The sequence below is a fragment of the Engystomops pustulosus genome, chromosome 1, assembly GCF_040894005.1.
Source record: "Engystomops pustulosus chromosome 1, aEngPut4.maternal, whole genome shotgun sequence".
Classification (NCBI taxonomy): Eukaryota; Metazoa; Chordata; class Amphibia; order Anura; family Leptodactylidae; genus Engystomops; species Engystomops pustulosus.
Genome location: NC_092411.1, coordinates 123,410,348 through 123,434,164, shown reverse-complemented (window position 1 = coordinate 123,434,164; position 23,817 = coordinate 123,410,348). Strand labels below are relative to the sequence as shown.

The window sequence follows — 23,817 nt, the reverse complement described above, 5'->3', positions numbered from 1 at the left end:
ACAGTAAATTACCAACATCCAGAGGTCCGTATGTCTGCCTGTACTGTCCAAAAAAGGGTTAACAAACTTCTTAACCATGGTTTTTCATTGAAGTGTTTAGTTTCTATAATGGGGTAATTTATGTAGTTTTAACCATTATTTAGGCCTCTGAAAGTCACTTAAAAAGTTGAGCAGGTCCCTGTAAATATAGGTTTGGTGATTTTTTATAAAAATGTGAAAAATGTCAATCAATTCTACTCCTCTTAACATCCTAGAATAATGTTAGAAAGCATAAAGAAAAACTTACATAAAGCAGACATTCAGGAAATATTAGTTATGAAGTTATTTGGGTGGTATCTCTATCTGCCAGAAAAGCAGAGTTTAAAACTTCGAAAATTACAAATTAAATTTTGTATTTAACTGGACCTCTGCTATTGTTATATAAATCACTTCCTTTTTTACTGTTTTGCATGTGTTCATAGGAGCACTGCAGTGTATTATTAGAAACTGTTCAACCAACAGGTTCGGTGAAAATCTTTTGAAAAACATATTTTCTTTTTGTCCACGCTAAATTAAATTATTTTATACGAACCTGTCACCATATTTTATACCACAAAATTACCAGCACACTCAGGTAGGGTATGAATTATCCTTTCTAGAATTCCCTCTTTTATGTCAAACACCCGTTTACCTAAATTTAAAAAATGACCTCCAAATTAATAGAGTGTTTATCCCAAAATGCAGAGGTGTATTGCTGCACTAGGGCACCATGCCTTTCTAAATATAGTGATGCGCCTTACAACATGGTGATCAAGTTTGATGCCTGGTTTATGACAGTTACTTGCTCAAACCTTCTAAGTCTATAAGATTAAAATTAATGATTTCTCAAAGTTATGGGGAATTCTTGCTACATGCAGTTTTATGGCAGCCCTTCTATAAGATATTGCTCCTTCCAGTGTTTCTTCCAACCCTGTCTTTTCTTCAGTAACGTTAACTTGGAAGTCAGGAGGTGTTTTAGTGACAATCAATAACTTATTTGTCAGAGAAGTGTCAAGTGAACACTATGATCAGTCGGAGGAGAAATATTGTTCTTTTTCCTCATCATTTCACTCATTTTTCACAATGCGAATCAGACATTATCATCATTTTCACAGCCTGATAAGACAATTTCAGTTTCCCTAACTGCCTTGCATGTGGTTTTGTTGTCAGCTCCCTCCGTACCAGTGCTATTTTCTATAACAGACAGCAAGCACTGTCACTGCAGCTGACAGCAGGAGAGACAGTGGCAGTTTTCAAACTATTATTAGTAATATTAGTTTATTAAAATGAAACAAAGATGCATACATTTTTCATGTTTTATATCCACAAAAAGGAAAATGACTGTTAATAGTCAAACCTGCCACTCATGTGTAAGAAAGTGATATTTCCAATAAGTATTTTAGAATTCAATTTAAATGTATTATTCTTGCCCTGTATCTATGTAGACTGGTCCTGATGCCATATCTGTGTAGTAAAAATGGTATTTAACAATAATAATCTTTATTTCAGCCATCATATTGTGTAGCACTTTAGAAATTATGAGGGACATGTAGAAATAAAATAAGACAATACAGAGTAAAAACATAGTCATATGGAACAATAGGATCAGTGATCAGTGGCCCTCTTATATACAGAGTTCAAAGCAAAAGAGGCTGCAGAGAAGGTTATATGTGGTGTTTACCAGATAACAGATGGAAGGAGTAAACAAGATGGGTTAGTTAAAAGAAAGTTGGAGTTTCAGTTAAGGAATGTGACAGGCTTGACTAAAGAGATGGGTTTTAAAAGCATGTTTGAAGCTTTGTAGGTTTGATATTAGTCTAATAGTCTGAGGTAGGGCATTCCAGAGAATTGGTTCAGTTTGGGAGAAGTCCTTGAGATGTGAGTGGGAAGTTTGAATTAAGTAATACAATAATCTAAGATCACTGGCAGATGGGCGATCATGGGTTGGGCAATAGACTGAGAGGAGAGAAGAGAGGCAGAGAGGTGCAGGATTGTGCAGTGTCAGTTTTGTGAATAAAGGTAATTATTGTAAACTGTATTCAGAAGAAGATAGGCAACAAGTGACTGGCACAGACTGGAGGCAACCATGTAGAATTTGGTCTGAAAGACAAGCCTGACTGCTGCATTAAGAATAGATTATAGATGAGAGAGTTTAGTGAGTGGAAGACCAATTAGTAGACAGTTACAAAAGGTGACAACCAGCATGGCTGCACCTTTAGTGTTAGTAAAGAGTGAAGAGTAGCAAAGAACTGTTTAGAATTCTTAGGGAGAGAGGATATTAGATTGGAATAGACCTGAATAGAGGTGAAGGGCAGAATGATAGGTTCTTAGCAAAAATTTGAAAAAATGAAGAATGTTTGCTCATCACAAAGTTTCTGTGAGATGAGTACTATCGGCACATGGCCATCAGTATGTGAGATAAATGGCTATACTCTGAAAGGGATAAAGGGAAGGTATGAGGAATAAGGCTGGATGAAAGTAATAAGAATTTTGCATATGGCCTTCCGATACGCAACATATGTAGAACATTTTCTTAAGATGATGTTGCATTGGTATTTTATACCAGACTGCATTTACACAATAATTCCAAGGGTTCCTGGTTCCAAGGGCTCCTTGTTACATATTTTTTGGGTTGCTCCAAAATCAGGAGATTCTGGAAGTCAGTATATGAGGTGTTAGGACAAGTGGAGTTATAGGCATCCCAGACATCAAAGCATATTACCAGGCTGCAATATTAGCTAGATCACAGAAGTCGTGAAAGGTTGAGGCAGTTATACCATGGGTCAAGCAGAACAAGCACATTCATGTAGTTCCACACTTAAAAATTAGCTTATGGCACATTCCTGGCACCTTGTATCAAGGAACCAAATCACCCCCCCCCCCCCTCACAAGGGTCTATATACAAATGCTGGGAATATCTACACACAAGTACACCATTGGGAATATCTGGTAAGTGGTTAAATCAGTAGACTTATTCGAGGAGAGCTTAGGGAAAAACACTATGGAATCATGGAGGGAAAGGGCATATTTTTGCTCTCCCAATTTTCAATGAAAAATAGTGTTGTTCCCTGATCTACAAAAGAGATTCGAACTCCCAAACAAGAATATATTTCTTTACCATAGAGTGAAACATGTGATTAAATCTCTTATGCAACAAGAGGTAGCTTTGACCCCAAACTCTATAAGCTTTTGTCCTCGGAAACAAAGGGTCTTTTTATTGATATATTTCTAATTGCATGATATTTAGCAAATCACAACAATTTCAGAAGCACCTAGCACCTGCAAAGCACCTATGAGGAATAAGTCTGGATGAAAGTAATAAGAATTCTGCATATAGCCCTTCGATACGCAACACATGTAGAAAATTTTCTTAAGATGATGTTGCATTGGTATTTTATACCAGACTGCATTTACACAATAATTCCAAGGGTTCCTGGTTCCAAGGGCTCCTTGTTTCATATTTTTGGGGTTGCCTCAAAATCAGGAGATCCTTGAAGTCAGTATATGAGGTGTTAGGGCAAATGGTTGCGAAACCTCTCAAAGAAAACGCAGAACAAGCTTTACTCTACCTTGAAATGCAACATCAGATTTACTCCCTGAGAGTCCTCTTGTGTAAATTATTTACTTTTGCAAGGGTCATTATTGCTCGCCATTGGAAAGATAGCGAACCACCTACCGTAGAGAAATATGTGAAAGAAATGAACACAGTAAAATATATTTTTCCTTTTTTTGGAAGCCTAAATCTGGGGAGAGTCCTATAGGAAGAAGCGTCTTATAGTCCGAAAAATATGGTAATTGTAATTTAATGAAAATTGTACTAATAAGAAAAAACACCCTCAAAATCAATTTATGTAGATACTGTTAAATATAAATTTAAACACTGTTGGGATATTGAATTCCACATTGTTTTTCTTGTGGTTATAGCTGAAAAAATATATCATACATTTAATTAGTTTTTTAAGCTACCCCATTAGGCCCAAGAATTAATGCAGCACTAAGCACCTGAAGTGGGATAGCTTAGTGCAGCTCATCAAACTTCACTCAAGAAGAAAGCAATCATTATCATTACACACCATTAATGACCATATAACAACATTGAACATCAAGCCAAATTACTGCTGGACCCATAGCACTTATTGGTGCTGAAGTGCAGCTAAGTGTCTTTAATGGAACAATATCACTATGTGTGGATAGATGGTCTTTCTTCATAGGTTGATTGCACTTTCAGCAATAAAGGTTATATGTAATACAATTGTATATTTGTGCAATTTTATATACATGTCTTGCACACCAATACCTTGAGTCTTTTAAAATGTTTGCTTATTGTGATTGAATTGGAACCTTTATTCTTTGAATCTAGAAAAGAAAATGTATCCTGATCTTGTAAAGAGCTTACAGGTTTATACAATCTAACAGCACAGTTATTGAAGTTTTATCTTGTAGAAAATATGTGATCATCACAAATGCAGAAAACAATTACAAGTAAAATAATTATGAAAATAAGTAGGCTACATAAGTATAAACAAGTTGTACTGGCCAGAAAAGGACAGTGCACCCTAAAAATGAGGACCCCAAACTGTCCCTGCCTTCTTACTGGCTCCACCCTAACCAGTGGCCAGCAACTTGGTTTCCTCCCTCCCAGATGTCCGGGTCCAAAGTAGATAGTAAATACAGCACAAAATCGGAGTACAAAGGGGTAGTCACAAAACGTAAGCCAGTATTGGATTACCAGAAATAGAGAAATAGCGAACAATAGCATTAAAAATGAAAAATGTTGAGGGACACAAATAGAAGATATTTCTGTGTTAGTCAGGAAACTTTCTGGATGCAAGGGGCAGAGCTTTGGCAGTCAGCGTTTGTTAATCTTTGCCGGTCCAGAACCAAACTGAAGAGCCAGGTGATAGTTTCACTCAGCAGTCTAGCACTAGAATATTGTTCAGACTGCCAAAAAAACAAGCGAGTCACAGAACTAGTACATCTAATTATATTTTTATAGCATAGAATGTCCTGCATAAATACATGTTGTCTAAATGTTACCCAACAAACGCAGTGTGAATCCAACTAAACAATCGAGAAAGATAGTTTAAATGCTGTCCATTTCATACTCACTTCAGAGCATTTATTTCAAGTACAAATTTGTAATTCAGTGCAAACTCTGGCAATCTGCATCATGCTGATTATTTTTTAATTGTCTGTGAATAGCTGGAAATTGTGCTGGATGAAAATTATATGTAGAAATATTCAAAATATATCCATAAATAATTTCAGACTTTAAATACATTTGCAATTATTTCAAACTATAGACAAACTATGGCAAATAAATAAATGTGTACATTTTATTATTGGATTGATGATTTAAAAACCTTTTTATCTCTAGATATATATTTTGTAAGTATTTAAGTTTAGGGTACAAATAATAAACATAACTTTTACTTAAAACAGAATACTATTAAGTTTTATAGTAATAGGGAAAGTGAATGAAAAGGCAACTACCTACTTATGGTCAAACATTCACATTACTTATTCACATTACCACCCAAAAATGGAGAACAAAGAATGATTTCAAATAATACTATTTAGTAGGTACATATATATTATGGGTGCTCCTGCTACTCATATCCCGGGTCGCAAGCGCACCCGTGTGCCTCCCTGTGCCCCCAGTCAGTTTGCAGCCTGACTTACCTTACCTGGCTCCAGCGCATGCGTCCCCATCTCCTAGTGCAGGGCTCTGTTAAATTAAAGGGCCAGGTACCGTTAATTGGCACTGGACGGCCATCTACCCTGATAAATTGCCAGCCACTTCCTTTGTCCACTGCTGGATCTTTGAGCCCTGTGTCTTAGAAAAGGTTTCTTCCTATGTCCTGTGTGTTTATAGTTATTTCCCATTGTGACCTCGATTCTGTTCCTGACTTTGCTCCTGTGCTGCCTATCCTGACCTTCCGTTACGTCCCCAACTGTGATACCATGCTGCCTGTCCTACCCTTCTTCCTGTCCTCGACTCCGTCTCTGCCTAACGATTCTGCACCTTGCCTTGGCCACCATCGTGGACAAAGTCGTGCTTGTGGAGCGACCTGGTGGTACCACGCCGCAGCAAGTCCAACCTGCTTTTCGGCGGGCTCTGCTGAAAACCGGGTGCTACTTAGACTCCTCTCCCAGGTGTCAGCTTATATCATGGGTCCACTACCCCTGAATCCTGACACTATATATATATATATATATATATATATATATGTTAGTGTGGACCCCTCACATTGGTTCAACCCATTAATGTGGTCTTTGGACCAGAAAACCTTAATATAATCAATATGACATAGCTAAGACATGAATGGTTTGGAGGGTTTACAGTAGACGTTAACAAATTTTTATCCCCAAAGATTTTTTTTAAAACATTTTATATTAAACAAACAACATTTAAACAATACCACACTACACTTATTATGCACCATCATTCAAAGATGTACACGGTATATAGATACACACATATATACACACACACACATATATATATATATATATATATATATATATATATATATATATATATATATGTTTAATCCCAGTGTATGCATTCCTAGAGAGGATAAACTTACAAAAAAAAGGAAAAAGTGAGAGAAAGAAAGAACAAAACAGAATGTCTTCTCATTACATATCCAGCAGTCCTAATGGTGAAAGATAACTTATTAGTTGCAGCTTACGAAGTGTCTCAATATGGTTTGTGGCGGAGAGTATCTTGTGTGATAAATACACGGCTTGATACCAACTAGTTAGTGGAAAGGATTCCCCCAATTCCTTCACCATACGTCCCAACTTTTGCCGACAAAAATGTATTTGGAGTTCATTATAAGGCATGGAAATCCTTCCTTTAAGTGTGGTATTTAAAAATGTATTGAGGTTTTTGTTATTTCTTGAATAATGTTCTTTTTAACAATCCACTTTTTATACTTAGGTGTTGCAGAAATGTTTTATTAAGAAACAGTTGCTCTTTACATAATATCTGTAATATGTTGCTTTGCTAAGCTGTATGTTTATGTTTAAATATGAGAATATTTTATTTTTAACATTTTACCATGAAGTGGGAAAAAAAGAGTTTCTTCACAGGCGTCAACTTTTGCACTTTCACCGTCCATTCAATTTTAACTTTTGATTCTCCAATGAATGCAAACAGCGTAATTGCCTTTTCCTAGGGGGATCTAGAATTGACTAAGTGTGTTATTTAACTGACAGTGATTAAACAGAACAGAGGGAAAGCACATGATTGTTCTTTGGAACACTTATACTGATTGACAAGTTAAAGCATTCCAGGTAGTAAGTGAAATGTATACATTACATGATATACACTAAGCCAGCAATCATCACTTACAGTTTTATTGTTTCCACAATTTCATGATTCTTGTAACAAGCACTTATCTGAATTTACATCAGCACATCATATGTATAAATTTAGTGTATGTCACTGTATTAATATTACTAAAAGCCTAAATTTACTCATTCTATAGAAATATTGTATTTAGAATCTATATGAATATTGTAATCAATATGTTAAACAAAGTTTTCTTTGCTGTGAAATGTTGCAATTGCATTTTCTATAGTTTACATAGTTATTACTTGCTTTAAAGCGTAACTGTAAAGCTATAGTGATTTTACCAAATTATATGTGATTCCCCATTTGAAAACAAACATAACTATGTCTAATGTGTGCTGCTCACCCTTTCTTTCCAAAGTGATGACATTTTCTGTTCTGAAAGTGTTTGACAAAAATCTTTCTCACCAGAGGTGAAGTGGGCGGAGACTAATGTCTGTCAGTCTATGGCCTCAGCGGAGGCCAGTTAGCTTGCCCACAGATCCCATGATGCCTTGTGTTCTCTCTCAATTAATTTAGCATAAAATCAATTTAGTTTCCCACAAGTAAATCCAGTGAACACTACACAGTGCTCATAAAGGATTTATATGGTGACCAGTCTTCCAGCTTCCATCACATGGAGGAGCATAGAACATCCAAGTTGCTGTGTGAGCGCTAAGGGTTAAAAGCTTATCTGCACAGAGCTTATACTGCTGATGACAAGATGGGGGAAGGGAGCAGTATGAGGTGCAAAGAGAGAGAAAGTTCTGCAGAATCACAGACTGGGATGGAGGAAGTGATAGGGAAAAGGGGATATCTTGTATCTCACTATTCTATTCAGGAGACATCTGCATCCACTGTTCTGAACACATCCAGCTTTGCTACATACAGAGAGAGAGCTCTGTCACATGACCTCTTCCTCTGTGAGTAGGAAGCTGCACCTCTTCCCCTCCCATGAAACCAAATGAGAAACAAACTATAAGCAAAGTGCGGATTCATATGAGCACATGGAGAGGAAGCAGCTATGGCAGCAAATAAATTACTGCATGTAGATAACAAAGATAATAGGCAAATTTGTTTTACATCCCAAGAGCTATTGATATGTGGAAAAAAAAAGCTTTACAATGACTCTTTAAGTATTGATTTGTCAAGTAACTTTTTTATATCACACTTCCATTCAATTTAATGAATTTTATTTTATTTCCAGGTCTCAGGGTTTTTCTGCACTTTAAACCTACATGTCCAGGTAAGATCAGTTGGTTTTATTGTCTTCAGTAGAATTTATTGGACTTTTGACTACAGTATAAAACAACAGAATTTAAAATGATATAGACATCTAGGTTTTTTGATATTTGATACTGTCTGATCATATCTGTGTATGTTTATTATGAATAATGTAGATACTGGAGAATTAAGTCAGGAGTAGAGATGAGCGAGAACTAAAATGCTCGGGTGCTCGTTATTGGAGACAAACTTTTCCAGATGCTCGAGTGCTCGTCTCGAATAACGAGCCCCATTGAAGTCAATGGGATACCCGAGCATTTTTTTAAATAAAACAGAACATTAAAAGAACAGTGCAAAAAAAAAAAAAAATTCCAGATGTTTGCAGATGTTTTACTTGTAAGAACACATTGAAATAACACTATTCTTCACTTTGCAGGTGTTCGCGCGTGTCTCCCGCTAAGTTAGGAGATGTGCACGAACATCTGGAATGTGCAGAATAGTGCTCTTTCAATGTGTTCTGCACTTAAATGGTCCTGTGTTCACTGTTTTTAATGTTTTAATTCTATTCTTCACTTTGCAGATGTGCGCGCGTATCTCCAAACCTATTGGAAGACACATGCGCACATCTGCAAAGTGAAGAATAGAATTACAACATTAAAAACAGTGAACACAGGACCATTTAAGTGCAGAACACATTGAAAGAACACTATTCCAGATGTTCCGAACATCTCCTAACTTAGCGGGAGACACGCGCGAACACCTGCAAAGTGAAGAATAGTGTTAGTTCAATGTGTTCTTACAAGTAAAACATCTGGAAACATGTGTAATATTTTTTTTACAATAAAAAGACTTTTATTCAATTTATTTTATTAATTTACTGCTCAATCTCGAGCCGGCGAGATACTCGTCCGAGTAACGAGCCGGTCCGAGTATGCTAATACTCGACCGAGCAGTATACTCGGACGAGTATACTCGCTCATCTCTAGTCAGGAGTGCAGTATGATGTAACATTGGCTCGCCAACAGGTGTTTACAGCACAACTATTAATTACATGGTTAATCATTCATTACAATGCATTGATATGTAGTAGTCATATGGTATATAACAGATGCAATATAGAGGACAGGATCTTTAAATGACACCTTTGCCTGGATGGTTAGCATAGAAGAAAAGAAGAAGTACATCTTCATTTTAATCTGCAAGAGATATCAGGAATTATTAAATCTTGTTTTTGGAAGTCAGAGAACATTGACATCTGAAGGTGTATTTTGCATAACAAAATGAAAAATCAGAGAGCATTGAGAAAAAATTATCTATAAGCAGAATATATTGCATGTTCCTAAGTATATGAATAACAATGATTGCTTTGCCCATGTTATATACATCATATGTTAAAACATAACATAGCTTTGAAGCGATTTTTTAAATTGCTGAAATAAAGAGAGCTGGTGACAACAATAAACTTTTGTTAAGAAGGAAGACCTAGAAACTATCTGCATGCAATGAAGTATAAACATAATTTCTGATTATGTTAAATCATTCCTTTGTGGTTTCAAATTTATGTCGAGGACATTGTACAAGCCAGGAAATGTTAAGAAACAATAAAGAGTAGGAAATGATCTAGTATACAATATAAAGAAATATAAACATATAATATGTAAGTTTAGAAAAGCAGGTTTCATAGATATGTCCTGCTGCCAAGCAGGATAAAGTCATGTGAGGAAAAGGGAAATGAATGTTAACAGTAATATTTGTCAAAACACAATGGCCTAGTTCTAGCAGTTTATTGCAAAGAAAACTTTGAGCAAGTCCACATGAATGAATTTTGAGAACAGATTTTACATTTCTTACTATTAGAAAGGCATCAGGACCACCATTTTGAACTTGCAATTTTCCTTATGATTTCAAATTTTGAAAGGAACTATATGTAGTAAACGAGTTACTGTATACTTGTCACAAAATTACTCAAGGCCATCAAAATCCATCTTTGAACAATAAGACATGACACTTCATTGCCACACAAAAGAATGTTCAAGTTGTCTGATGCAGTATGCATGGTGCAGAATAAATAGGTGGTTTCTTCTCTAAACAACATGCCAATGTCTAGTGAAATGTGAATAATATGCTCTATAATATTCTCTATTCTATACTCTAAAAAATGTTCTATATTGTTACACGCAATATATTTCAGAGCAAGGGTACATTTTGTGGAGCGGAAGGCATATTTGTGTTGTTTAGTAATGTGTATTGATAATTTAGCAATTTTAATACAAAAAAATAAGAGCCTGGACATACCTGGACATATCGGTATATACACACATAGGATCCTGTCCGTAGCGCTCTAGTGACTACTCCCACATTGACAATCATGTAAATAGATATATTTTTTATATTCTATTCAACTCTTTGCTGTTTACAACAAGAAGTTTAAATGTTGCATGACTAATATGAAAATAAGTTATCCATGTCAAAAAACAGCTGCCTACAGTAAAGCACACCTGCCACTAGTTTGTTGTCAGCAGTAGGTTGCTAAATGCAGAGGATGAAAATGTGTCCTTAAAATGTGATATTAGAATGCAGCATATATTTACAGAGTAATTATTATATACATTTTAGTAGTGATTCTGTTATGTTTATTATTAAAATATTTCCTTCAACTATTTTATCCAGAAAAAAACAGTAGCATTGCTGAAAAGAATAGCGCAGAGCCTCCAGAGTCTACTGACAGTGAAAAATAACCACAACACAAAAATAGCCCCCAATATAGAAGGCAGCACTCAAAGAATTATCAAAATTGGATCTTTTATTCACCATAGCTACAGTACATTTCAGTCCTGCTCAGCCTTATTTATCTACTGTATTTTTTACCTGTTTTTCTTTCTACAAAATCGTATATCTCATGTTTATCAATCTAGCTCATCACTATCTATCTACTATTTTCTATCTATCTATTTTATATGTTAACAAAAATTACTTAAAACTACATAAGATTTTTACACAGAGAATCAAATCAAGTAAAATAAGTCAAACACATTTGGCACATTGGTCATTTATTTATTGAGGACAATGATCCAATATCACATATCTAAGAGTACTAAAAATATGTAAACCTTTGCATTAAATATCTGAATGCATCAATACTCAATACAAACAGCTCTAACTGTTTTATGTTGGTGGGTTTTCAGTCCGTTCAAAATACACCATTGTTGTTCAGTGTTCTTATGGTGGACTCATGACTTTGACCAATATGAGAGTTTACCTTGGATTGCATTGTGACCTTTCATTATCCTCTTCTACAAAGTAGGGGAGGATTTACACTTCCACAAACACGTGGAAGCACCTAATTGTCCAATTGACCAATGTGCATTTCAGAACGTGTCCCATGCTTCCAGAAGAATGTAGTACACAAAATGCAAGGTTTCTTCTGCCTTTTGCTATTATTTTTGCCAAGTTAAATTCACAAAATTGTTGTAAAATGAAAATGTTGTATCAGATGGTTTTGAGAAGTGGTTGGTTTATCACTGGTTTATAAAAAATAAATGTAGACAAATTTACCTTTAGTATCACATGGCGGAGCTATCATCTTTACAACATCCCTTGAATGTTGCATTTCTGTAAAAATATTCATACAATTCTGGGGCACACCTAGTCCTGAATTTCCACATTCTACGTAGCCTTTTATATTGTATCTACATGGTTCGGATCCTACCAATAACTAAATAAGAGAACATTAATTAAGGCTTGTACTCCAAAGTCGAAATTCATGGGGCAAGGCTAGGAAAAGCAACTATTTCCCCCGCAATGCCTCTTCCACAGCAAGTGGGCATGGAGGGGCATAGAGTGGGACATGCCAGACTGTGGAGTGGGCCAGTAGGAGGCGTTCCTGCCCCACTGTGGGACACTAACTATAGGATAGCACAAGTTATAGCAGAATTCTTTCCCAGGCCCTGCTGGAGTCTTGATAGATCTCCCCCATATTGCTTATGCTTCATTTACCCTGATTTCTCTACATGTTAAAAGAGCTAATCTACACTCTGACATTCTGCGATATTTGTCTTATTATCCTAAATCTTTCCTAGGATAGGTGTGGGGAAAGATTTGTGATACGAAAAAAGCTACAAAACATGTTTCCCCTTCTGTATCAGGAGATCATTAATAATTGTATGGCCGATTAAGCGAGGCTGTGAATAAACATGTAGTATCACATTAGGAATAAACTGCTCAGATATTAATAATTGGACATTCCCACCAATACAATCAGAGATCACCGGATCAAAATGTTCCATACTTACTTCTCATTTTGAACAGCTAGGATCTTAACAATATTATGTTACCATAAGCCACCAAGTTAGAAATGTTATCTTGTCTCAAGTTTATGGCTGCTAGTGTTATAGGGGTAGGACATAAGATACTGTTCAAAGATACAGATAAGCCAGAGATGCTCGATGTACCCTTAAGGTTGTAGACAAAACATGTTTCAGACTTAGGAGAGATGTTTACAGACAAACATGCTCAATTATATAGTTGTAACGCAAGTCTTGTTGACAATTGAAAAAATGTTTGGTAGTAGAGTCTTAAGTGTATAAACCAAAGGCCCATGCTACATTTTCTAATTTCCTTATGAACTGCTCAGCATTATTCTGTGTTGGTCGGTTGATTTGTTGTACTTTATCAAAGCCAAGCAATTTAAATGTTTTACCTCATTACTTTGGATGGACATCACGGGTCATTAACCCCATAGCGCAATAAGACGTACCCTTACGTCTTACTGCGCATGGGGGAGTATGAAGAGGGCTCACGGGCTGAGCCCTCTTCATACTCACCGGGCATTTGCTTCATAATGAAGCAAATGCCTGTCGCTAACACCCGCGATCGGTGCTTGCACCGATCGCGGGTGTTAACCCTTTGATCGCCGCCGGCAAAGCTGCCGGCGGCATTAAAGAGCCGGCGGCGCGTGGGCGCCGCCATCTTGGCTCCGATCGTCACTCCCCGTGACGTCACCGGGGAGCGGCGATCCGTTGCCATGACAACCTCGGATCACACAATGATCCGAGGCTATCATGTTTTAGGCCATCTATTACAATGTGCGATCTGCACATTGTAATAGATGGTATGCAAAATCCCCATATACTGCCATACTGTAGTATGGCAGTATATGGTAGGATCAATCAGACAACCTAGGGTTAAAGTACCCTAGGGAGTCTGAAAAATAGTGAAAAAAAAAAATAAAAAAAAGTAAAAAAAAAAAAATTATATTAAAAAAACATAAAAATTCAAATCACCCCCCTTTCCCTAGAACTGATATAAATATAAATAAACCGTAAAAATCATAAACACATTAGGTATCGCCGCGTCCGAAAATGCCCGATCTATCAAAATATAATAACCGTTTTTCACTGCGTTTAACCCCGTAGCGGAAAATAGCGCCCGAAGTCGCAAATGGCATTTTTTTGCCATTTTGAAAAATAGAAAAAATTCTATAAAAAGTGATCAAAAGGTCGCACAGTCATAAAAATAGAAGCATTGAAAACGTCATCAGAAGTCGCAAAAAATGACACCACTCACAGCTCCATACACCGAAGTATGAAAAAGTTATTAGCGCAAGAACACGGCAAAATGAAGAATTTTTTTTCTGTACAGGAGGTTTTAATTTTTGTAAATGTATGAAAACATTATAAAACCTATACAAATTTGGTATCCCCGTGATCGTATTGACCTAATGAATGAAATAGACCTGTCATTTGGGGCGCACAGTGTAAGCTGTAAAAACCAAGCCCACAAGAAATGGCACAAATGTGTTTTTTCATCATTTTCACTGCATTTAGAATTTTTTTCCCGCTTCCCAGTACACGGCATGGAATATTTAATACCATCACTACGAAGTGCAATTTGTTACGTAGAAAATAAGCCATCACATAGCTCTGTACACGGAAAAATTAAAAAGTTATAGATTTTTGAAGGTGGGGAGTGAAAAATTAAAACGCAAAAACGAAAAAGGGCCTGGTCCTTAAGGGGTTAAAGAGCCAATGAAAATATTTAAGCCTTCCATTAGTCTTCAGAAGTTTAAATTACAAATCAAGGTCCTAACTTTTTTTCTGCAGTCTACTTTACAAACAGTGTTATCGAAGCAATGTTTCAGGGATTTGATATATGGTGCTTTACTTTTAAGTCAAATGTGATTTTTTCAGGACATTCAATTGTAATTGGCATAGTGTCCTTTCTTGTAGTTAAAGACCTTTCATGATTGGAAATTTGCAGAAATGTATCATTTGAAAGAATAGGAAGATGAAAGTGGATAAATATTCTATAGAAATCCTCTTAATAAGTAAACATGCAGAGATGGGCAGTCTCATTGTGTGAAGACAGAGACTTCATAATGTGACCCTCAAATCAAGAAAGGTAAATGTATATTAGTCAATGATTGAAAAGGTTGTATCAAGGCAACCATTTTTCATCGTATACGTTAGATGTAAAGCCATTGTGTTCGTTAGCAAGAAGAGATGATTTCAGGATCTAGATAAACGTTAACCTTTTAGTGACATCCACTGTACAGGTGCAGGGTGATAACTAGAGATTTGTGGATTTTTTTCAATATTGCCACATTTATGCAGGGTTCTATTTGGGTACAGTTGTATTTGGTCTGACCTGAAGTTGGTTTATTTATTTTGATTTTCCTGATAATCGGTATATAACACCATCTTGTCCTCTAAGTTTTTTTTTTTAATGAAAGGTCCTATCTCATATTATAAATTACTTACAAATTCTTTAGCTTTCAGTTTTCAGTAAGATGATAATAACATCAATCTAATGGATGTACTATAAATGTAGTTAAGTAGAAGCTATCAAAAGTTCAAAGGACAATTTAGCAAATCTGTTATTATGGTATATACGAGATTTGTCTGCAGCAAATCAGAAAATATTCAGAATAAATTTGGAAATAAATTAATTCATCTCTACTAAGAACACTAGATTACTCCATAATGGGCAGGTACTGGCTATGATATATAGATAACACCCATAGCTTTCAGGATGGAAGCGAAATCAATAAAATATTTGTGTAATTTCTCCCCACTTACAAAAATATTTAAAAATAAAGTATTTATGAAAACTACAGCTTATTCCACATAAAAACAAGCCCAGGAAACTCCTAAAATAATAGAACATAGATATAAATATAAGAATGTCTTATTTATTTGCAGCAAAACATGACAAAAGCTAAAAAAAGCCAGAATACATGTTTGAACATAGGGGAAGCTTTATAATTGGCTGGAACCAGATGTGCTAGTATACAATGTAATCTCCACCCCCCAACACTACAGATTTAGCAGGAGACTCTGGCCTGACGTACAATTGTGCCATAGTCTGGAAAGGGCTAGGAACACTTGGTGTGGAGATGATGTTAAGGGGGAAATGTGAATTGTGTATTTTTCAGAACTTGTACAACAGTTTTTAGGCATGTAAGCAATGATAAACTGTGGTATTTCAATATCTTGATCAGCCCACTGTTGTTTATATATGGTTCCTCCAGTCTGTTAACTGGCACCTGCTCCCTCTGAAGAGCTCATAAGGATGAAATGTGAAAGGGTGATGCAATTGGTACTGTCCTTGTAAGGAGATTGGTCTGGGGCACTTATGTGTCAACTTGGTCTGGGATAGACATGTGTCAATTTTTTTACATGATGCCTTGTCTACATTCATGACCAGTGACATTATCCCAGGTACTTTAGGCTTCTAGGAATAACAAACTGTACACCATGTATGTGATTACATGAAATCATAGCAGCCTCTACGGAGAATGGAAAGGAGTAGAAATCCATGGAGGCTGCTGTGACTTCACATGGCCAGATACATGCATGGGTTACAGTGTCATTGTTAAGAGGCTAAAGGACCTGAGATGATGTCACTCTGGCCACATGACATGAACTGTGAGCAGTAAGAAGGCATAAGGCATGGGGAGTATTAGATGGTAGGGGCTGGATGAGCAGGACACGCCCCTCTTATGCCAGTTATAATATAAAAGGTGATTTCTGTGGATGTAAGCAAAACAACTTTTAGCTAAAAGTAGGGTGTCAGTTAGTTTATAGGGCTCTATAGGAACCTGTCACTGGCTGTATATAAGCAAATGTGGTTACAGGTTCCCTTTAAAGTGTGTAATCCTGGTTGATATTGTCCTGACAAAGGTCTATATAGACCTATATATAGGAATACCTATATAAGGAATACATATTCCCCCACTGTAGAGTCCTTGCCACTTGTTGGATTTTGATTTAAGTAATGGCAACATTTATAACATTTTGGTAGTGTTGTGTGGCACTGTCCTGCTTTTTTCATGTTTTGGGATTGCACTTCCCCACTAACTAAACTTTGCTGTTTTTGATTACTTTAATTACTCTGTTTTTGCTTATGACTTTGTACATATAGGTTTTATCACCCCTTCTAATTTATACTCAAGAATGAATCAAACCTATGCCCTAGACTTGAAAAATAAAGAATTAAGATTCCTTTTATAATACCTTATATTGCTTTGTGGAACAAATAAACATCTAAGTTCAGACTACAAATATGTAGAAAAAAAATCTGGCAGTTTTACCATCATGAAAATGTATATTCAGTAGTTGCTGTAATTGATCATATTTTTCCCAAGAAAAAACAGTTGTCACAAATTATTTCTATAAAATTGCTCATTTGTTAGCTGTGTCCAGATATACAACGCTTAATCTCCTACCAACAAAAATGTGTCTTTTGTTGTCACAGAGATATAAAATCCCCACAGGCCTTACACACTTTTTTCTTGGCCGTACAAGTATTGTAGAACAGCAACAAAAAGATGATTGCAATACGATTTCCTGAGCAGTAACAAGTTTAATTAAAAAATGTAAAGCTGAATGGAACCTGGTTAAAGTGAACTTGGATTTTTCGTTTAAGTTCCACTGTTGATATATCATTGCTCTCTGTCACATTGTAAGTGATCCGGCTTTGTTATCATCGCTGAGCTTAGGCAGGTTCCAGATGTAGAGTTGACTAAAATACAATGCTTGAATCATGAAGGTGCTGCCTGTATTCAGCATGTTAGCTTCCACTGCACAAAGGAATGGAAATTACAGTTTCTGACACTATGTAGATGAATAAAGCTTAGATCTCAGGTTCTTCCAACCAGCATTCATTGTTACGCCAAGGTCTACTTTTTTTTTCTTAAAATAGTTTTTTTATTTTTTGTGTTTTGTTCTCAGCTGCTTAAATGTATTATTCAGTAGTATTTACTACAGATGATGTATCATACGCCAGAGTGTTCCTTGACACTGTATTAACTATTTCTAGTAAAGAAAAAATCTTCCAGATAAACCCACTCTGATATACTGTGATATATACTGTACTCTGAAGGACTATGTGAAATAATACAAATATTTTCAAATCCATGGCTGAATGTTATAAGTTACAGTAACAGACTCACCACAACCCTGATGTCTAAGGTGACCCCAGCCACCAAAAGAGATTCTACCATTAGTTTTGACCATAAAAAGCTACAGACAGTGTAACAGTAGGTAGCAGCCCTGTGTATGTTAGCATTGTGAAAATATGTAGCTGGAGTTGATACATTGGGATGTTCTCCTCAAACTGCTCGGCTATTGGCTCTCTACGAAATGCTCCACAGCTGTAATATCTAACAGGAAATCCACTAGTTCTTAAAGCAGTGTCTGCAAACAAACACAATTTAATAAACCTCTTCTGGACCACCCATACACATCATCATTGTTTTTACACTGTGCTCAAACCTATTTCAGCCTGTCAGATGGAAGGGAGAACTGTAAATTCTACCAAAACACACTTGCTCTGCCTGAAAAACTCTGAGCCTTTTCTTAAAGGCAACACCTCATCAGGTTTTCACCATTAAACCTTATGATAAGTTCCCAAAGAAGTCTATATTCTGTGCCCTGTACATTATTTGTATAAGAATCCATTGCTCAGATCTTTCTAAAATCACATTTTAAAAGGTTGCTTGCACCTTGCCTGAAGGCTTGCTCACAAGGGGCTTGTTTTATGTACAGCCGATTTATTGTTAGGCTCTGTTCAGCTTCCTCATTTCCTCCACCCTCAGTAATGTGGGGGGACAGAAATTAGACATTCTGTGTTGGACCCGCTGAAGAAAATTCCAGAGGGAGGAGGGAATGAGGTTGACGTTCCAAATCACACAGTGGAGATAAAGCGTGCCCTTGAGTCGGTATGATGCAGTGATTCTCATGGCAAGCTGCCAGCATATTTTTTTTTTTAAAGAAATTGTAGCTAGATCTGATCGATTTCTATACAAAAAAAAGAACAGGGCGCAGAATGAAGTCTTCTGTGGGAACTTTTCAATAGGTTTAATGGTGAAAAAATTTTGACAGCTTTTCAGTGTCATTGCTTGGTAGTTGAGGGGCCCAATGGAATCTTCCTGAAATGTAAAATAAATAAATGAACTAAAAAATAATACACAGTGCTTCTCCTTATCCCCAGAACAATGTTTTGTTATGAAAAGTAAGCCCTACAAGCATGTTTTCTCTATTTTAGGACATCTGCTCTTCTCTTCAGCTGGTTTGTACTTCATATAATAAATAGATCTTCTGTTAATACATAACTATTAGCAAAAATCTACACAGCCAATTATGGCTTGATAGAAAAGAATGTCTCAAAGCAGTCAGAAATTTCTCTTAAGCATAACATTTTACTAAGCAAAAACATATAATATATTTTTTTTGCTTCATTGTATATTACTTTTTACTCAATTTTACAATGTTTTAACTATTAATGTAGAACTACCCTCTTTAAAGCGCCAGAGTGTCTAGTTTACTAGATTAAGAAGATCAATATTTTTGGCAAAGACAAGCATTCCTGCAAAATATAATATTCATCTTAAGAGAACAGAAATAAAAAGGCAAACAAATGTCATAAAAATGTCATAAAAAGGGAACAAGGATGATTGCCAGACCTAGTTTCAGAATTGGATGACATTGGTTGAACTTGGTTAAGCCACTAAGTACCTTTTTGGCACCAAATCTGAAATGGTCCCTTCTCAATTAATCTCATCAACATGCTTATTGTTATACATTGTTCAGCATTTATAGGTGATCCTTTGAAAGGCGAAATCAACCCCATGCAATGATGCTCAGCAGGGTATGGCTTGAAATAGAATTTGCATGGCTCTGAATGCGTGCCTGTACGGGAAAATGTCCAAATTTAATCTGACCAATTACTTCCCACAATGCTGCAGCTAGGTGACAGTGTCTGTTTCTGATTATATAATTCTGGTTCATTTAATTTCACAGCAATTTTTAAATCTTTTCAATATGGTTCACTGGGAATTCCAGATTTTTTTTTAAGTCATATTTAAGAACAATGGTTGATATAAAACTAATCTGTTAGCGTGACTAACTCCTTGTAATATAAAATAATCCCAGACTATTGTATCAATAAGGGTTTTAATAGTGTGGATCACCACAATAAATGTTATGGTATGTGAAATAAATAGAAAAATACTGTCCCATAAAACTGAAACTTAAGAATGTTTTGCAAAAATGTCAGGCCCTATATTTGATACATCATAATTGTATCCTACAGTCATATCCAGTATTTTATTCAAAAGGCTTTGGGAGGACTTATCTATTGCTAGCACATAGTGGGCCAATGCTTGGTGTTAACCTCATTCCGTCACACCAGATATATATAATAATATATAATATACACTGCAGATACATGCGGCTGAGTTAATTCTATACTAAGCCCTGCCTGACATAGCATTGCTTTTCCATTCTGGAAAACGTATTTGCATATTTCCCAGAATGCTGTAGGGGATCGTCAATGGCTAAAAGTCTCCACATTGGCAAACTTTCCATAAGCAGAACTTTTACTTGATGATCCTAGTCAATAGCCTCTCACTCAACCACTCACTAAACCAGTTCCCTACACTGTACTGAAGAGACTCAATGAGGTTGAAACAGTGCTGTCTACAGTTAGGAATCTGTTGCTTCTGGAATAGATACACTGGTTTGACTTTAATCTCACATCTTGTTATTAGGTTTCCTGAAAGTCATACTTGATGGTAAGGGAGCTGTCATACATGGTAGCAAAAAAGGTGTGTTTTTTCTTACCCCATCCTGGAAAGCTATTTGCGTACTTACCAGAATCACCTAGTGGAGCATCAATGGCTACAAACCTTCAAGGTGGCCTAAACTGACAAACTATCTTTAAGGAGAAATCTTACTCCCTGAACAATAGAATTGTAACCCACACTCCTTCCCACCCTAATAAGAATACAGTGGCGGATCCTACTCATAGCATAGGATAGAGACTGTGGAGCAGTGTGGAGCTGAAAGCTCTTCCGGCAAAGAGATCTTATAGGCAGAGAGGATTATAATTTCACTTTTCACAGCCCTGCTGCTCCTAACACCACACATTTCACAGTGGTAACGCATATTTAACATAGTTATGCATGGGGCAATTAGAGGATTACTTTTTGGGATAAATAAAATTCGATGAATAAACTACTTTAAAATAAGAGAAACAGGGTTCTTCCTGATAACCTCATATAACCCCTGATAACCCCCTGTAATATATTTACACAAAGGTAATAAGGGTTATGGCATCGATTCCTCTAGATGAAGTTCTGCTTGTTAAAGTACATTTGAGCTAATCCATGATTTTAGAGTTATAAAACTACCATCTAAATTTTATTAAGGGTATAAATTTTATTGTATTTACTAGCTAATTCTGACTTTTATAATTCAATTTACAAATATTTAATCTGTACTATGGAAATTCATGGAAAATCACGTTGAAAATGTAGCTAGTTTTCTAGTTAATTCATTTCTGTAAAAAAGGAATGTTATTCTTCCAATTGCTTCGCAGTTTGTTACACATAATGATTAAACATTAAAATCTTGAACTAAAGCTACTTTGTGGCATATGGCAACATGACAGTTGCCATGGATACAGTTCTAAAATATTCAATGTATTTATCTAATAACCAGTGATTCAATATTTAAACAGCATTTAAATAGTTCTTTACCTACTTTGTAATACTGTATTGTGGCTCCTTGTTATTTTTGAACCTGGCATTGTTGAACAATGTGATTTTATGGTCTTTTAATAAAGGACTATTGTTACCATTCTATAATTAAAGCAAATTAACATGCTATGACCAAATAACTGTTGCCTCCAACATAAAATCTGTCTATAGTGATGAAAGATAATTGGTAATGGGATTGCTATATCTACAGTCCACATTCTGTCTCAGGAACATATACCTCATTAACACTGTTTTGGTCCACTATAACTGGAAATAAGTATTATTTCATTTTAATTTTATTTGTTAGTAATGTATTTCTTTCGTGCACAATGAAATGTTTTACTCTTGTACCCTGAATATAATTAAGTTTGATATTTTATAGCAAATCTGCTGTGTTTCCTCCTTTTTAATGCTCTGCCAGGCCTTTACTGCAGTGGTTTTCAGTTGCTGTTTGTGGCCTTTCTGTCTGAAGTTTAGTCTTTAACAAGTGAAATGCAGGCTCAATTGGGTTCAGATGAAGTAATTGACTTGGCAATTCAAGAAAAATCTACTTCTTTGCTGTTAGATACCTGTCCAGCAAACATTGGAGCCACAACCAGACTGGGTACAAGCTGTCAGACTGGGTAAGCGGTGGTGAACCGCGGTGGTACAGCAGAGATACTGTCATGATAAAGACAAAACTGCTATTCGGAACATGCTAACGGACCCTGAGAGACCCTGCAAGTGGATAGGAAGAACTTACTTTGGCAGCTGCTGGATGGTGGAGCACACAAACAAAATGAAACCAGATACAGACAAGCATACACACATGAGAACAGGGAGGGACAAACAACAGATACAGACAAGGTGAAATAGGACAGGGCTGGATCTAAACCAATATGGTGGCGAAACACAGAATCGAGTTACTTGAGAGAGGCGGAGTAAACGTAGCAGATACACAGAAACATTAGATACACAGAATTGCAAAGTAGCAACAAAGACTAGTACAACTACTATAGTGTAATGGACCTGGGCAGGAGGACTTCTTGGACACCGACTCCAGCATCTGACTGCATCAGCCGTCTATCCCACTCTTGGGAGACAGGAATGGGTTGCAGAATACTGGGTGTGACTCAAATAATCCCAACACAGCAGCTAGTCCACAGTTCACACACATAAAACAATGAAGACAATCAACGCCTTCTAAACCGTCTTCTGTTTACACTGATGTTACATTTACTCCTCAGTGTCTTTGGCTTTATGTTTTGGGTCGTTGTACACCTGTATTATGTAATGCTGACCAATCGGTTTAGCTGCATTTAGTTGAATTTGAGCTGCTTAAGGGGGTTTGCCAATGAAATAAAGTTCTCAAATGTTAATCCCCTAGGGATATTTATACAATAAAGAGGGCAGTTTTCACCCCCTTAATTTACAATTTTACTTAATTTAATTGCTCTTTTAGCTCTTATAACTCAGTTATGGTCATTGTAAAATGGGGACGGGGACTCTCTGAGCAGACAATTCATGATTTCTCTATGCTATGAGATGCGGTGTGCTGGCATTGTGCCTACAGTATCAGGATACAGGTTTATTTACACTTTTATTAAACTTTTGAATATTCACTAATGTCTGACACATAGAAAAAGAAAGATGAAACAGATCAGAGATGAGAGATGAGGTGATCCATGAGTCAGCTCTGCTTTATGCGTCTCTACACCTCCTCTGGAAAAAGACCTCATATGTCTGTAGCTAGTAGAGTAAAGGCCATTTCACACTTGTGAGTGTGATGCAATGATCTCACATCACACTCGCAACGCATGCTGCTCGGATTGCACGGCCCGAACACTGCACACTGGGACTGAACTGACATGCTGAGTTCACTCCCAGTGTGCAGTGTTCGGGCCGTGCAATCCGAGCAGCATGCATTGCAAGTGTGATGCGTGTTCATCACAATACACTTGCAAGTGTGGAACGGCCCTAAGTTTCTGCACAGTGCTGCTTGGTGGAAGGAAGTGCCTGTGTCTGAGCTAATCTTGTAATGCAGAGGAGAGGGGCAGGAGAGGGGCAGGAGAGGGGCAGGAGAGCGATGCAATGTGCAAACAGGAGAATCTGTTAATAATTCAGAATATTTACAGTTAGATTCAGGGGCAGCCAAATTGTAAACAGCTGAAAGAGACACATTGGAATTATATCTGTGACATTCTCGGAAATCCCCCTT

General features: G+C 36.5%; 1 protein-coding gene across 42 annotated transcripts in view; it reads left to right on the top strand.

Moving 5' to 3' along the window:
* Positions 1–23,817, top strand: part of PTPRD (protein tyrosine phosphatase receptor type D) — a 1,096,207-nt gene that overhangs the window by 497,478 nt on the left and 574,912 nt on the right. For all 42 annotated transcript variants that reach the window (XM_072152314.1, XM_072152279.1, XM_072152402.1 and 39 more), the window contains one exon: positions 8,565–8,603. The gene's annotated coding sequence lies outside the window, so the exon portion shown is untranslated. The remainder of the gene's footprint in view (positions 1–8,564; positions 8,604–23,817) is intronic.